The sequence below is a fragment of the Microtus oregoni genome, unplaced genomic scaffold (assembly GCF_018167655.1).
Source record: "Microtus oregoni isolate MIOR12 unplaced genomic scaffold, Mior012 000030F_ref0000283, whole genome shotgun sequence".
In the NCBI taxonomy this organism is placed as follows: Eukaryota; Metazoa; Chordata; class Mammalia; order Rodentia; family Cricetidae; genus Microtus; species Microtus oregoni.
In genome coordinates, this window is record NW_024543089.1 from 986,403 (window position 1) to 1,003,201 (window position 16,799).

General features: G+C 40.3%; 1 pseudogene; it reads right to left on the bottom strand.

The window, feature by feature from the left end:
- Positions 1–6,950: 6,950 nt before the first annotated feature.
- LOC121465420 lies at positions 6,951–7,428 on the bottom strand (annotated as a pseudogene).
- Positions 7,429–16,799: the final 9,371 nt, after the last annotated feature.

Below are 16,799 nucleotides of genomic sequence, written 5' to 3' on the forward strand. Positions count from 1 at the left end.
TTGAAGCACTAGTAACATACTGTTTTAAGCAATGTCAGATAGGTTAGCGAAATATGATTGCATAAACTTTATTATCAATAAAGCATTGAAGGCAAGTGCTGCACTTTATGTACTTTTCGCCGGTGGGGAATCTGTTATAAGACATTCTGTTTTATGAAGACTACAGGAATACACGGGGATATTCTAGAATTTGTAAATGTGATATCTGGTCAAGCATGGAAGATAGAATTCCACAAACTTCAGTCCTTTATGAGGCTCTTACATCCTTTCTCCCTCCTTTTCTCTGGTTTCCTTAGCTTTGGAGTACATGATGAAGGTAGGCCTAAACAGTCAACAGTCTCTTATTCCCAACACTTTAATCAGACAGTCTCTGCAGCAACTGGAAACCAGCTGCACTTTTACTATTGGTAAAACTATGTGCTGTATTTTTAACTTATAAGCAATGAACACAGTCTTCAGAAACAGAATTGACACTGAATTTCAGATCTGCACATTTTCATAGAACTCACCCTTCCTAGAGTAAACAGCAACGAGGGCCCATGTCCACATGGCTGTGTGCCCGACCTATATTAAACTACCTGGTAGTGTTACAGAGAATCTTTGGCACTGGTTAAACACCACGTCTTCCTTGTTTATTTTATTTATTTATTGTGGATGTGCTCCTATAAACTTGTATAAAGAGCATTCTCAAACTGTGGGGACAGCTATGAGTCAACCAGTGTCTTCAGAGTTGGTGGCCCCCAAAAAGCAGGTATCAGGGAGCAGAACCATGGTTGTGCTTTCAGGCATAAGGAACCTTTGTGACTTTTCTCAAAGTAACTTGTTTTATCGTTTCTGAAACTGGGTCTCACTGTGTAGCAGGGACTGGTTGGAACTCACAATGAACATCAGGCTGGCCTTGAATTCGTGGAAGATCTGCCTGGGTCTGCCTCCTGAGAGCTAAGATTTCAGGTATGCACCTCCATGCCAATCTCCCTAGAAACATTTAAAAACCATTTTCATCTTAACATCAGTCCAGTCCTCTTTTAGTTTTTTTTTTTTACAAAGAGTTTGATTTTATTGATATTTAAATATATTAAATATTTCACTGAAATACATGGTACACCATCCTCCCCCACTCCCACAGTGGTTACATTATAAAACCAAAGCCCATGGCCTCCTGTTATCCCAACTCCTTCACCAACCAGTGAGGAGAAGGGCAATGGTAACTCAGGGGAAGGACATGGCTGGCACTGTGGTACAGGGAGCCAGGGTGTGGACAGGCCCCTCCCACCTGGCAAGAAGCAGACAGATCACCCAAAGCTGAGGTTTTCCCATACTGGCTTACTCACTCCCACCCCGATGGCATCAAGTAGTCCCTTCCTATCCAGGGATATAGCTGGGGGAGATGGAGGAATTTTCTGCCTAGACCAGCTAATTTTTCCTCTTTCCTGCCTTGGCCAGTCAAGCGCCCAGTGATCCATCAACTGGAATATGGAGATCTCCAGGAAGGCGGTACCAAGCCAGAAACCAAACTAGTGGCAGAAGCATGAGGCAGGGCCAGAGTTCTGCCCGTCCCTCCCATTCCCCCATGGAACCCTTTATCCTTGTCAGTGTCTAAGACAAAGTGATCTTCAATCTAAACTGAGGTGTATGCCTCTGGCTTAAAATAGGTGCAGACAGACAAACCAAGGCACCAACTAATTCAGCCCAGAGTCAAGGAGGCTGCAGGGGGTAAAAGGAAGGCAGGGACAGGAAGAGAATAGAGTACAATCCTTGTAGGTTTCATGAGGTTTGGGATGGGAGCCAGAACTAGAGACTAGCCATGCTAGATTCAGGCTGAAGGCTTGGGAAAGACAAGTTTACATTTCCCAGGCTCCATCCTCTAGTACCAAAATCTGGGTCCTCAGAGGGATCGATCCCACACTACCCCAGTCAGAAAGTATAGCATACCCCAAGAGACAAGCTGAGGTACCCAGGAAGTGCCTGAGCCTCCACCTCACAAACCTTCAACAGTTCAAGTGCAAGGAACACTAGAGATTAAACAGGTACTTGGGGCCCCTGCACTGGGCAGGGAGACAGACAGTCATACTGCACAAGTGGCCCCCAAATGGCACTTAGGGATTTGGCACAACAAGGACTCCTCTCCCCAGACCACTCTTCATTTTGTTCCCAAACTTCATCCCACTCCTGTGCAACCTGGGCTTTTCTCCCCATCCCTTGAAACAGAAAACCCCGCCTTAACAACAGAAGGCAGAGGCCCCCAGAAGAGAGGCAGCCCCGAGTAGGGAGCTGATGAGCTGCAGCACACGGACACACAGAGACCTAGAAAACATACACACACGAAAAGCAACATACACACACAGTTACACAAATGCACAGGCCCTCCCTAGTGCCAGACTTAGGAGGCCAGGTTTGGGGTCAGGGTCATCTTTCTTGGAACCCTGACTCTTTTCTATTTGGCAATACAAGGTGTAGAGATGCTCCATGCCGCCTTGCCAACACACAGCAAGTGAGCATTTTGGCCAAGGGCGCTGACCTAGCCACACTGGAACCTCAGGTCAGTGTGGCCATCCTCCTCTCTGGCCGCCTGCACTCTTCGTCATCTGCAGGTGAACGTCTAGTTCCTGATCTTCTGATGTCCCCACACATAGGTTTGCTCTCTGGCTGGTCATTTTCACAGTACCAATGAGGCCAGATACCCCTTTCCCTGGAGCGTGCAGGAACTGGAGCTAAATCTGCGCTATCAGAGGTCCCTTTGTTCCCCTTTGGGGACAGATCATGGGACTAGGGTTTGGCAAATGAAAACATTCCCCTGAAATGTGGTCAGAGCTAGGTCCCCACAGTACCTCCTTCCTCCGCTTTGTGCCTAGGAAGGAAACTTGGCTGGGGTTGGGAGTGCCCAGGACCGGTGCTGAGGACACAGTCAGGCAAAGGCAAGCGTGGAATAGGCATTCCTCATGCCCGCCCCAGTCTTTGTACAAAAGAGTCCCAGGAAAAATAGAGAAAGGAATGACCCAGCCCTGAGTCAGTTGCCCAAACAGGGGAACAGTAGGCATAGAGAGTTGCCATTTGACTCTCTCAGACAGGAGGGCTACCTGGCTTCTTCTGCCGCCCTCCCATCTGCTACCAAAAATGAGGAGAGCGAACAGCCCCCACCTCAGCTGAGAAAGTCACTTGGATAATCCTCTTGGCGTCCCCTCCTTCGCCATTTTGAAGGCAGACGAACATGGTCCAAGCACAGCCTGCTGGGGTGGTCCCCTTTGCTGTCAGCAAGATCTGGAGGTCCAGTGGCCCCTGCAGCAGCTCCACCCAGTGAGCAGGAAGTCCTCTCAAAGCCCACCTTGGTCCCTTCAGCTGAATCTCACTGCACTCTGCTAACTGCTGGGGCCCCCATTGAGGAAGTAGGTGGTCATCTCCCCTTTGCCCTTCACCTTGACCACCCCTCGACACTCCAGTTGGTAGCCCTTGGCAGCTAGAACCTGGTATAGGTCCATGGTCACCTGTATTGGGTCAGGAACCCCTGTGCTGTCCCTTCTACTGGAGACATTCACTGTATTTCCCCAGATGTCATACTGTGGCTTCCGGGCTTCAATGACACCTGCCACAACCGGACCCCTGTTCAACCCAATCTTCATCTGGAAATTGTTGAAAGAGTGTTCGTTGATATGTTTCATCTGCTCCATGGGCCGCATGGCGTAGTTTGCCAAGGCAGTGATGTGGGAGCGGTCCACCTGATCATAGGTGCTGGCATTCAGCCCTGAGGCAGCCATATAGGTGCTGCCGATCGGCTTGATCTTCTCCAGCTGGCAAAACCTCTCCTCGCTGATGATCTCATCAAAGTCGTTTGATGGAGGAAGGTCATTGGCTAATAAAGGCACTGCCCTGGCCCATTTTATTGGTTAGAGGATAGGTGGGAGGAGAAAACAGGACAGAACGCTGGGAGGAAGAGGAAGTGAGGTCAGAGACTCCACAGCTCTCTCGGGAGCAGCCGCCTGAGAGAGACGCCATGCCCCGCTCCCGGCATGAAGCTCCGACCCAGGATGGACATAGGCTAGAATCTTCCCGGTAAGACCGGTTCTCACAGATTATTAGAGATGGGTTGATTGGGATGTGAGAATTAGCCTGTAAGTGCTAGAGCTAAAGGGCCAAGCAGTGCTTAAAAGAATACAGTGTCTGTGTAATTATTTTGGGACATAAGCTGCGGCCGGGGTGCTGGGAACGCAGCCCCGCTGCCCTTATTACTTCATATGGCGCCCACGTGGACAACTGCTTCCACATAAAGCCTGAGACAGCTTGGGAAGTAATTCTAGAACAAAATGAAAGCATTGTGCCTGGTTTCTTGGTAGCAGCAATTTCTCGGTTCTACTCTGCTTGCTAGAGGCAAGCAAGCGCCTCATTTAAGAGAGGCTTCCTGACTCAGCTTTAGCTGCAAAGCCTGCAGCTCATTAAGAGGTCCTGCCACGAAACACTTAAACGGTGTTGACGAAAAGCTGAACACATGCTTTTCGGTTTTCAGCCATAACAGGAAAAAAGCTGCGCCATTTAAAAATGCCGGCTTTCTGGGCCGTCCTGCCAGGGCAAACTCTGACTATTTGAGGCAGGAGGGCCGGCTACTGAGAGAGGACTTGAGTGTTGTCTGTTGTAGCTCGCTTGCTGGCTACAGCCAGTACCTCAGCCATGAGGCTGGAAAGCTAAGGAATGGGCTGGATCGATCCAGCCGGCAAAGCCACGCCTTTAATCCTACTGATATTGCTTGGTAAATTAAAGACTCATGTGGTCAGAAAAAGAGAGATATACAGTAAAGAGAGATTCAAAGACAAAGAAAATTTTTAAATGGTTTACACTGTGTTAAAAATATATGCAGACTAAAAGTTGAAGTTCTTAAAGTAAAAAACATAAAAAAAAAGGAAGAGAGTTGTTGTGTGTGGCAACACACGCCTTTAATCTCAGTGCCTAGAAGGCAGAGACAAACAGATCTCTGTGAGTTCAAGGTGTAGTAGTGTACACCTTTAATCCCGAATGCCTGGGAGGCAGAGACAGGCGGATCTCTGAGAGTTCAAAGACGGCCTTGTTTACAGAGTTACTTCAGGTCAAAGATACAGAGAACCTGTCTCAAAAAGCAAAGAGTTAAAAGTAAAAATAAACAAAATAGAGGTTAAAATAAAACGAACAAAGATGGAAAATACACAGAGAATCTTGATACTGTATGCTATTATGCTCTCTTTGAATTGTTTGAATGCTGAGGAAGGAGCAACAGCTGCTAAAAGATATTTATTTATAAATGCTTCTGAACTAATCCAACATAGATATTATGAATTTGGATCTAAGGATATGATACTTTGGAAAGGAGTTTCTTATTTTGTTTTCACAGAGGATGAGACGCTGTTCATTTCTTCTATTCCGATTTGGTATGATGGACCACGTCCTCCTGAATGGTTCCTGTGCACGCCTTCAAAAAATTGCTTCGCTCAACTGCCAACTGAGATGAAACTAGCACACAGGTTATACCATGAAAGACCTAATTAACGACGCCCCCATTCAGCAGGAAGCAGTTTGGAGAGAAAAAACTGCGCCCATGTTCCCAAATATGGTTTATAAACGTTCTTTTACATTTAAAGGGGGATATGATATAGGTATGAATAATTTGCATTAGTATAGATTTTGCTTTATTGATAGAGATTTACGGTCAATTTTGTTATATGTATATGTGTTTCTGATCTTGATTAAGGAACTGTGATTGTGTAGTTCATTTAAAAATGTAATGTATATAGGTAGTTAATAGATAATCATAATAGTCAAGTTTGTAGTCATGTTAGTTAATATTTTCTAGATGTGCGTAGATATATTTTAGATAGGCATTCTTCATATTTTTTAAAGATTATAGAATATGGCATTTTAAATGTTTTAATAACTTGGGACTTTTCATGACAATGAGACACTCTGCTCCTGGCAGCACCAATCTACTTCAAGAGGAAGATGGGCATCGAAGAGGCACCTTATGGAGTTTTGATAGCCATTTGGGCAAGAAACTGCTCTTGCCTGGACTATTGCATAAACTGGACACAGAGAACCCGCAGAGAGAGGACTACTGAACTTGCCTAAGGTGAGATGATCTTTCGGGGTTCCTGATTCATGAAAGAGTCTGCGAGACATTCTGCAGGACACAACAGATAGTGAATGAACTGACTTTGAATTTTCCTGCTTTATGGAAATATCTGCTGGATACCATGGGCCTGAAGGCTGAAGATGGATGCCCCAACAGTACAGAGGAATTTTGGGTGACTGTCCAGGCAGCGAGATGTCTCTGTCATTTCTAGAGTTTTAAAAGTTGCTTTTTTCTTGTTTGCTTAGGTAGTATTATATCTTTCTGGTGTCTTTGATAGAGTTAAGAATAGTTAGTTATAGTTTTCCTTAGTTATGATAAAGATTATTGTAACTTTTACTTGATAACTGTTTTGTTATATGTAATTTTGCTATGTTAAAGCCTTTTTTTTTTTTTGTTTAAACCGAAAAAGGGGAAATGATGGAGGAAGGTCATTGGCTAATAAAGGCACTGCCCTGGCCCATTTTATTGGTTAGAGGATAGGTGGGAGGAGAAAACAGGACAGAACGCTGGGAGGAAGAGGAAGTGAGGTCAGAGACTCCACAGCTCTCTCGGGAGCAGCCGCCTGAGAGAGACGCCATGCCCCGCTCCCGGCATGAAGCTCCGACCCAGGATGGACATAGGCTAGAATCTTCCCGGTAAGACCGGTTCTCACAGATTATTAGAGATGGGTTGATTGGGATGTGAGAATTAGCCTGTAAGTGCTAGAGCTAAAGGGCCAAGCAGTGCTTAAAAGAATACAGTGTCTGTGTAATTATTTTGGGACATAAGCTGCGGCCGGGGTGCTGGGAACGCAGCCCCGCTGCCCTTATTACTTCAGTCGTTTTTTGTTTTTAATGTTTATTGGCAATATGACAGAAAATATTCAAATGACTCCACATGGTGTTTTGAAATTCATCTGCACTGAAGGCTGACTGACTCACAGGTTGGAGAGTGTCAAAGTCCAGGAACTTCAACATTTCTTTGGTTTCAGGATCTACCTCAGTGACCTTGTGATCTGGGGCAGAGATCTCAGGAACATAATTATCTCTCCTCTCTCTCTCTTCCTCCTTCAAGATAACCTTCCACGAGTTACAAAAACACAAGTAGATAACTGAACTGATGTTAAAATGAAAACTTTTTAAATGTTTCTAGGGAGTTGAACATAGTGGTGCTCACCTGGAATCGCAGCTCTTAGAATCCTCTTCAACAGATGTATGATGGAGCCACTATCTTGTTGCACACTTTCTGGCTGGGGACAATGGTGATCTCGCACGCACACGTGGTGTGGCAGTCATTACCCAGGTAGGTGTGGTACGTCTCGATGATGCCTTCATCACAGTTTTGGTGTGAACACAACCCATGTTGACAGGTCCTGGTAAAAGAAGACACAGGAAGCACTAGTTCAGTCCTCTTGGCAAAATACTTAATAGTTAGAACTCATATAGTACAATAAACATGACACCATCCGCCGGGCGATGGTGGTGCACGCCTTTAATCCCAGCACTCGGGAGGCAGAGGCAGGTGGATCTCTGTGAGTTCGAGACCAGCCTGGTCTACAGAGCTAGTGCCAGGACAGGCTCCAAAGCCACAGAGAAACCCTGTCTCGAAAAACCAAAAAAAAAAAAAAAAAAAAAAAAAAAAAAAAAAAAAAAAAAGACACCGTCCTGAGAATGTCTGAGTTTTGGCATGAAAAATCATAAAATTATTGTGTGTTTAAATGTATTCCCCTAGAATCATAATATGAACATCTGTGAATGTGAGTCTATTGGGCAAAGGGTCTTTGTGGATGCTCAAGCCCAGATATTTTCTTCTTGAAAGGGAAGAATTTAAACAGAGAAACAAAACAAAAAAAAAGTGTGGGGGGGGAGTGTAAAGACGAAAGAGGAACCTGGTATTCAAGCTAAGGAAAGTTCTTTGCTCCCTTCTAGGCAAGACACCCATGTTTCTCTTCAACACTCAGAAGGATCTTTGTCTGTATTTTTAATTATTAATTCAGTCCTCCAATAAATGAGGAAATAAATTTCTATTACTTACAGTAGCATAACACCTAGAGGATTGAATATTGTCAAAATACAGTGTTTTATTAAAATTTATCCATTTATAGAATTTTCCTGAAATCCATAAAAAAGAAGTGGTTAAGAAATATTTGCAGCTTGAAGAGTAAAAGTGCTTACTAATTCCATTTGTATGAATTTTATTAAATTTAAGGCAGAAAAATACCTCAGAAAGATATAAATTTTTCATAATGTTTGTTTTTTCTGGTTGTGATTCTAATGTTTCATCACATTACTTTTATAAACTACAGAAAATTTAAACAAATACACAACCATAAGTTTTACCAACCAGAGGAAATTACCATTTCAATTTTATTATCTATGTTTCCAGTCTTTCTAGAATTAAAGATGTATATGTGCATATATTTCTTTTTGACATTTTTTTGGGAGAAAGGATTCTGCTAATTTGCTTTTATTTTAAAAACATAAACTCACACAGTGCTAGTGAGTTTCACGTTATTCTCTATTTGATAGTATATTAATGTACCTATAACCAATAGCTTATAACTTAAAAACAAATGCATTTTATATTTTATGTCTGCCATTTGCCTTAAAACAGATGTCTTTGAAGAGGACAGCATGCTAGCATTTCACTTAAAGCATTTTATGTGGCCAGGAACATAAAGCAGTCATCCAAATGTGCTTCCTATGAAGGCTCTAGGGCAGCCCTCCCTTGCAGGGGCTGTGGAGTGGTTTTTCAAAGCTCTGCAAATGCTTAAAAAACAAAACAAAACAAACGACCAAACAAACCAACCAACCAAAAAAAAAAAAACCCAAAAACCAAAGCTTTAGTTCATAAGCCTGTGGCTCCAGGCTGAAAGGTGGCCTGATTGTGGTTGCCCTCTGAAGGCCGAGGGAAGGAACCGAAGACTCATTACTAAGACCCTTTGTTTTCCATGTGGTCCTCAGAATGAAATGTGCAAAATGTACAACAACCCACCCCCAAACAAATAAACAAACAAACAAAAAAATCTTTACCTGTTGCTAGTCATAAATACAGCAGCCCACCGACTTAATTGCGCTTCCTCTTAGGATTAACAATCATCAGAAGGATGTGACTATATGTGTTAATGGTATTTCAGATCTTTATTTACATAAGAGACTTCTAGATTTAGCAATAGAACTGCAGAGGCTCTTGTAGGAGGAGGGAGCTTGTTCTTCCCAGCTGCCCAGCTAGCTTAGACTAGAAATAATCACACAGAAACTGTATTAATTAAAACACTGCTTGGCCCATTTTCTTTAACTTCTTATTGGATAACTCTTACATCTTAATTTAACCCACTTCAAGTAATCTGTGCATCACCACAAGATCTTGGCCTACCAGCAAAGTTTTAGCACATCTGTCTCTGGCTCCTTCCTCCCAGCATTCAGCCTAGCTTTCCCTGCCTACCTAAGTTCTGCCTTGCTCTAGGTCCAAAGCAGTTTCTTTATTCATTAATGGTAATCACAGCACACAGAGGGGACGCCTACATGAGGCTATTCATTAAATTACAATGTTGCATATAAAGAGAATAAAATGCACAAGTATATCCCAAATATAGTATAAGATAGATATCCAAATATAGTATAGGATAGATATCCAAATATAGTATAGGATAGATATCCAAATATAGTATAGGATAGATATCCAAATATGCTATAGGATAGATATCCAAATATGCTATAGGATAGATATCCAAATATAGTATAGGATAGATATCCAAATATGCTATAGGAAATATCCCTCTAGATCGAAGTGGGCATTCTGTATTCACATACCCCAAATTCCAGAGAAGCGTGTACTTATGTGATAATTACTTGTTGTAAATAGGGGTGGCGGGGCTGCGTTCCCAGCACCCCGGCCGCCTGCTCGGCTTATGCCTGAAATAACAACACACAAACTGTATTCATTTAAACACTGCTTGGCCCTTTAGCTCTAGCCCTTACTGGCTAATTCTGATATCCCGATCAACCCATTTCTAATAATCTGTGAGAACCGGTCTTACCGGGAAGATTCTAGCCTAGTCCATCCTGGGTTGGAGCTTCATGGTGTGTGTCTGCCCGGGAGCGGGGCATGGTGTCTCTGCTCCAGCGAGCAGAGCTGTCTAGTCTGAGCTCACTTCCTCTTCTTCCCAGCGTTCTGTTCTGTTTACTCCTCCCACCTATCTTCTAACCAATAAAATGGGCCAAGGCAGTTCCTTTATTAGCCAATGACCTTCCTCCATCAATTACTAGCTGAATTGAAGTAATAATTTTCTGTATAACAAGTTCACATCAGTTAAGGAGAAAAATCTATCTTCTCTAGCATAGCCTTTTTAGATAAGCTGAAGAGAATAGCAAAGAAGACATCTTCTTGGTCTGGATATTATGTAAACTACAGTGTTCCTGTTTAAAAATATTAAGTCCCAGACCACTAGTTCTACTTAATTGCTTATGAGAAAATATCCACCCCAAATAACAAAGAGAAAGTCTGAATATTCTTCAGAGCTTACCATGGCCACTCATGTGGTAACTAGAGACTGTATGGGCTAATGGTGACATTTATAGTAAAGAAATACACTGCACATTTCTGAGGAGCTTGATTGCTCACTCTCTATCAAATAATTAAAATTTTAATGAAAATTATGTATGAAATACCAGGGGTCACCGTGGTATTTTTTGGAAGTAGAGTCTTATTATTTTTGGAGGAAGACCCTGATAGAAAGGTTCTGATTCGGTATCATGAAATTGAACTCTCATGACAAATGTGGAAGATTAGGAATAACAAAACAGACCTGGAGGTTCACTGGTGAAATGTAGCCAACGGGGGTTTTAAGGACTGAATTCCTTGGAAAATAGTGTGTTGGCATATGTTTCTATATTCTAATCTTAGATACTTTATTACAACTTACAAATATTGCGAACTGATAAGTGTAAACAATGTAAGTGTCTTTTAAAATAAGAGGGAATAGAGGTGAAATGAAGGTAAGGAATAGTAAATATTAAAATTTCCCGATTTTCAGGCAAACGATTTAGAGGAGTGGGAGGGATGAGGCAGAAGGCATGGATGTGCAAGACTTCAACTTTGAGACTGAGGATAACATACAGATTAATTTAAAAATGAATTGGCTTTAAATCAACTGTGAGGAGAAAATGAATAATGAAGAGGCAAGAAGCCAACTTTTGGTTTAGGAGATGCAGCAATAAATTTAACACAGTTTAAACTTCACTACAAGATATAATTATAGATTAGTGGAGAGAAAGGCAACGCGTTATGTAGAATCCTGACACTTGTGGAATATGTATTTGTGGTGTTGCTTCCTGAGAACACGGGCACGGATACTACAAGTCACTTCTGACAGTGTGTGGCTGTTTGGAGTAACTGAAAACTGAGGTTCATAAATTGAGGGGAACTTTTATGACAAAATGAAACAACAGCAAGCTTTTGTGAGATGAGATTTTATGTGAGAACAGGAAGACAAAATGCGGGTGATCTGCTCAGTTCAGACCTCTGGTCACACAGAAAGCCCTAGATGGTATGCTATGCTTCAGTTCTCGGAGGTTCTTTTCTGACCCAGCTGCATCTTCATCTCCTGACCCTATGCGTTCCCATCACTGTGGAAGTGTGTGTGGGAACTGTGGTCACGGCTCTTGTGATGGCAGTGGCTGTGTCATGGTAATGATTTCGGCTGAGGCTAAGGTGGTTTTATGGCTATGTGGCTAACAAACATTCGATTGTGGAAGATTTGGAGATTTGCTTCTGGAGTATTACCATTGATTATTGACTCTTATTTAGTTCCTCAAAGATCCATTCTATATCACCTTCAATCCTAACAACACACCACCAAAGAAGTGGTAAATCATTGCATGGTATGAACCTCATGTGACTTTAAAGTCCCTGTAACTCCTGACTTTGATGTGCTTCTCACAAAGACTGGAGATATGATTGATGATTCAAAATTTTGAAATGTGAAAAGTCAATAGGTGTGCTCTCATGTGAAATTACATCTCTTTTGAAATCCAGGTAATAGAGTTGAGCCACAGATTCTTAGATATTGGCTTGTACACTGAAGTGATCACTGAAATGATCACTTTCGTCTTTGATACTGTACATGAAAATGTGAGTTAATTTTCATATTCAATATATTTTCTCTTCTAAATGAAGACCAATTGATTAGCTATATATTTTTAAATACAGAAAAATGGAGAAAGGTGGTTTGGGAAATATCTCAGAAGATAATGTGTTAGTGTGCAAATGTGACCGTGTTAGATCTCCAGAGCCCACCATCCTGATCATGTCAGAGACAGAGACAGGAGAGCCTCTGGACGCCCACAATCCACCTACCTCAGAACAACAAAGATTTTTTCTCCAAGTGGAAGGAGAGGAATGACAGCTGAGGTCACTTCCACACACATGTTGTGGCATGTACATCACGTTTATACACTCACACATTTACACATACAAAAATTGATAAAGGATATATAATGGTGTCCATCTTACTGAGAGAAAGTGGATCATTGTTTTATCTCACAAATAATGTTTTAATCAAAGGCCTATGGGTAAAATGAAAGTTCCTAAACCATGCTAAGGTTATGACATTAAACAATAGGTCTCAGTAAAATATTGTTCCTTTATAAAAACCTCAAAAATCTTCCATCCTTCAAAATGCTTGGTGATTGGAAGAAGGTTTCATAAACAGTACATAATGAAGATTACACTTAAGTTGGAGAGCTTTTAATTATAAGAAAATAAAACCTTCAGCAAAGTTAATACAACATGTAGTAATATGTAAGCTCGTAGCATATTATACAACTGTGGTTCATTAAAAACAGATTTTCAAGTGTTTAATTAACCAAACAAGTTAATTATTTTTCTTTTTAATGTTTTTATAATCCAAAGTCTAGAGGTATAGCACCAACAAAATTTTAGAAATCAAAATGGAAATGCTGAGTGCAAATATTGATTTATTGTTTACATAATGTAAAATTGATTTGAGTTGGAATCCAGATTTATTTAAAAACTAATTCTTTTAAAAACTAATTCTTTTAAGTTGGAGCAGAGACTTGTTGGGAAATAAGGTTTACTGGATAGGTGAGTGGGAAGGATTGTGAGTGGGTAAGGGTTGTAGGTAGGTAGATGGGTGGACAGGAGAATAAGAGGGCAATGAGGGAGTGAAATGATAAAAATTATCTATCTATCTATCTATCTATCTATCTATTATAAAAGAATGAAAAAGTTAAACTATAATGCCATGAGGTTTCTAGAAGAAACCAGAGTGACTATATGCCACAAAGATTTGTGAAGGTTGCTCATACTGGAGGGCAGCATTGATAAAAATTTTTAAACAATTAAATGCACAGAAAAGCAATTATTTGAAGTAAACAAAGATTTTTTTTTATTATGAAACAAAAAATACAGCATGCACAATATTTGATGCTCGGATTCAAAGGTAAAAGTATCTGAGTATACTAAGTATTATTAAAAATGAAAGACAGTGATATACAGAAAAAAATGTGTTTTCATATATATCTGAAAAAAGTTAATTTAGAAAATTTAGTGATTAAGACAAAATTTAGTTAAAAATGAAAAAGTACTTCTTTAGAAGATATGTTAATGGACAGAATACATTTAAAACAGTTTCCTGTGTTGCTCATTATTATGGAAATGCAAATTTAAATGTTGTGATGAGGATCACACACTCACTAGGATGGTTAAAAATAATCACAATTAACAATATCTGGCAGTGGAACAGATAGATGTAAGAGTCATCAGATTGTGCACATTTTGAGTGGGAGTAAAAAATATCACTCTGGAGAACGTTACAGTTCTTATTAAGTAAAACAGTTTAGGAATGAATAAGTTTGCTCCTAGGTATTTATTCAAACAATGTTGTAAACTGTGTTTAAAAATTCTTGCATATCTCAGCTCTCTCCTGTGGAAAAGTTATTAAAAATATTAAAGAAGCAACCTAGTAGAAGCAACTATTATCCATAGGAAAATGAGAAAAAGGAGCACTTTGAGATACCAAGACAAAATGGAGTGTCTTGGAATCTTGGAACAGCACAGGGATTAGCCACAATGTCCACAAAAAAGTAAGACTCTGTTTATATGATAGTCTAGAGATGCAAATCCAGCTTCTGGGAATACCAGCAGAAAGTCACAGTCACTGTGGTGCAAAGTGACCTGATAAAGGTTTGAGAGAACTCTCTAGGGCTTTAAAAAATTTATGTCTTGATCATTGTACATATTACTGGATTCATGTGCTACTGAACCTCATCAAAAATGAATATTTAAGACATGGGCCTTTGTATGTATGTGATACTACATCAATGCAAACATAAAGAGGTTTAGATTGACTTAACTTTTCAAAGAGATCAGCATTAAACTGATAATGCCCCTGAAATCAGTAAGGTCTTCCCACTTGAAGCCCTCGGGGCCTTTAAGATATCATTGCACTGCTGTCTTAAGACATGCTCCTTGGTGAGATACATGGGAGGTCATCTAGGAGAGAGTTAAATAATCTTAAAAATAGCAATCTTTCCCATGATAAGAATGGGAAATATGATAAAGCAGGGAGTTAGGACTCTATATAATGCAACTATGGATGGCTTAATGATTTAGTTGGGATTAATATAATGCCCATTGTGATTACTATCAGTTTAGTAATTCATATTTTATCCTTTATAAAGTGGGTTTATAAATGTACAAAATATGAAAATTTGACTAATAATATATAAGCCTTAGAAAGACTTACTACTGATAATACACAAGCCTTAGAAAGATTTAATAAAGAAAATAATAAAAATACTCAGATACAGACAGAGGAATTCAGACAAGAACTTATCACACCACTGCATGATAAAACTGAAGGGGGTAATCCAAAATTATTATAAAAACCAACTTTAGTTTATCCTGTTACTATATAAGAATGACCAGTAGACAATAGGCACTCCCTGAGATTATACAGAAATTAAATGGAATCCTATAGAAGTATTAGATTAGTATTAAATCTCCTATAGTAGGAGATTTAAGGAAGTGATCATTTCATATGGAATGCATTCACCCTATGTGAAGCAGATGTTAAGTTCATGGGCAACTCAGAACAGAATTGTCCTCCAGGAAGATTTGGCTAGAGCAGTATTGGAAGCTGGTCCTCTATAACAATGGTAAACATGGTAGACAGAGGAAGCTAGGGCCACATAACAATGAAATAAGGCTAGAGACATTAATATTCCCAAAGATCAGCTGCTAGGTGAAGGTCAATATACTGATTTGCAAAGACAGTTTGAATTTAATGATTGCACCTTGACCTTATGTCGTTTAGCAGCTTTAAATATTTGGGACAAGGTTGAAGAATCAGGAAAGAAGTCTGAGTCATTTATTAAAATTATGCAAGGCCCCAAAGAAGCCTTCACTGTTTTTTTTTTAACAAAGATTGATTTCTACTGTAAATAGAATAGTATCAGATCCAGAAGTTAGACGAATATTACTTGAATCTTTGACTTTTGAAAATTCTAATTCAGAATGCAAAGGGGTGACTAGGTCTTTAAAGGCAAGATCAGCCCCAAAAGATGAGTGGAATAGAACTGCAGCTGATGTTGGATCTCACAAAAATAGAAGAAGTAATTTCAAGACATTTTAAGAAAAATCAAAATGTCAGATGTTTTTCATTGTGGTAAGCAATATCATTTGAAAAGGGGATTTGTAGGCAAGGTATTCCTAGAAAAAATGTTTTCTCTAGAAATAACCTAAAAGGTCTTAGCCTTCTGAAATATGCAGACTGTATGACAAAGACCAGCCATGGACTAATAAATGCAGGTCATCAAGGGATAGGCAAGTTAACCCTTTGCCATTGAGGAATGCCTCAGGGGGTCATCTACAGGTCTGAATAACAAATTTGGTTCAATTATTCTCTGACATCATCAGAGAAACTCACCCATAGGGTTAACACTTGTTGCTAAAAACTGTACTGCTCTGGATGTGATCAAGGATGGAACAGCTTCAGCAGATAAAACAGAACGTTCAGGAGAGACAAGAAAGCAAGTATTTTGACAAATTGCTATAAATTATCTGAGTCCAAAGCTAAAAATACAAATAAATGGCATTTAAATGGAATGTTTCGTAAGCACAGGAGCAGATGTAACAATACTTTCACCAAAATCTTGAAATCTCAGATTGGCCTCTTCAGAAGATAAATGTTCAGTTTCTAGAGGTTAGAACATTATCACAGATAAAGTTAAATACAAGATGGGTCATATGTTTAGTACCAGAAGGACAGGTAGAGAAAGTAAAGACATATGTAGCTAACATAACAGTGAATTTTGGGGACATGATTTGTTACAATAATGGAAAACACAGATTAACATTCCTTCAATCTCAGAAACAACCCATAAAATAAAGAATATTTCTGAGAAAAATTTAAAATATATTGTCAAGAACAGTCACAGACTTTTTAGGTACACAAGCAGGACACAACTGTTTGGTAGGAAGCATCACCTCAGCTCCCTGGCATCTCTTTATACAAAGAGTCTGGACTATTTAGATAGGAGCTTCTCTCCAGCTCGTGCCAAAAGCTACCTCCCTTGGGAGTTGTCTCATTCCAAACTCCACCTCCGAGAAAGCCAGCCAAATAGTGACCCCTCCCCAAGGAGGATTAAGAAACCCCTCCTCAAGAGAGGTCAAGACCACTCTCACAGGCTGTTTAAACTGCCCCCCAGAG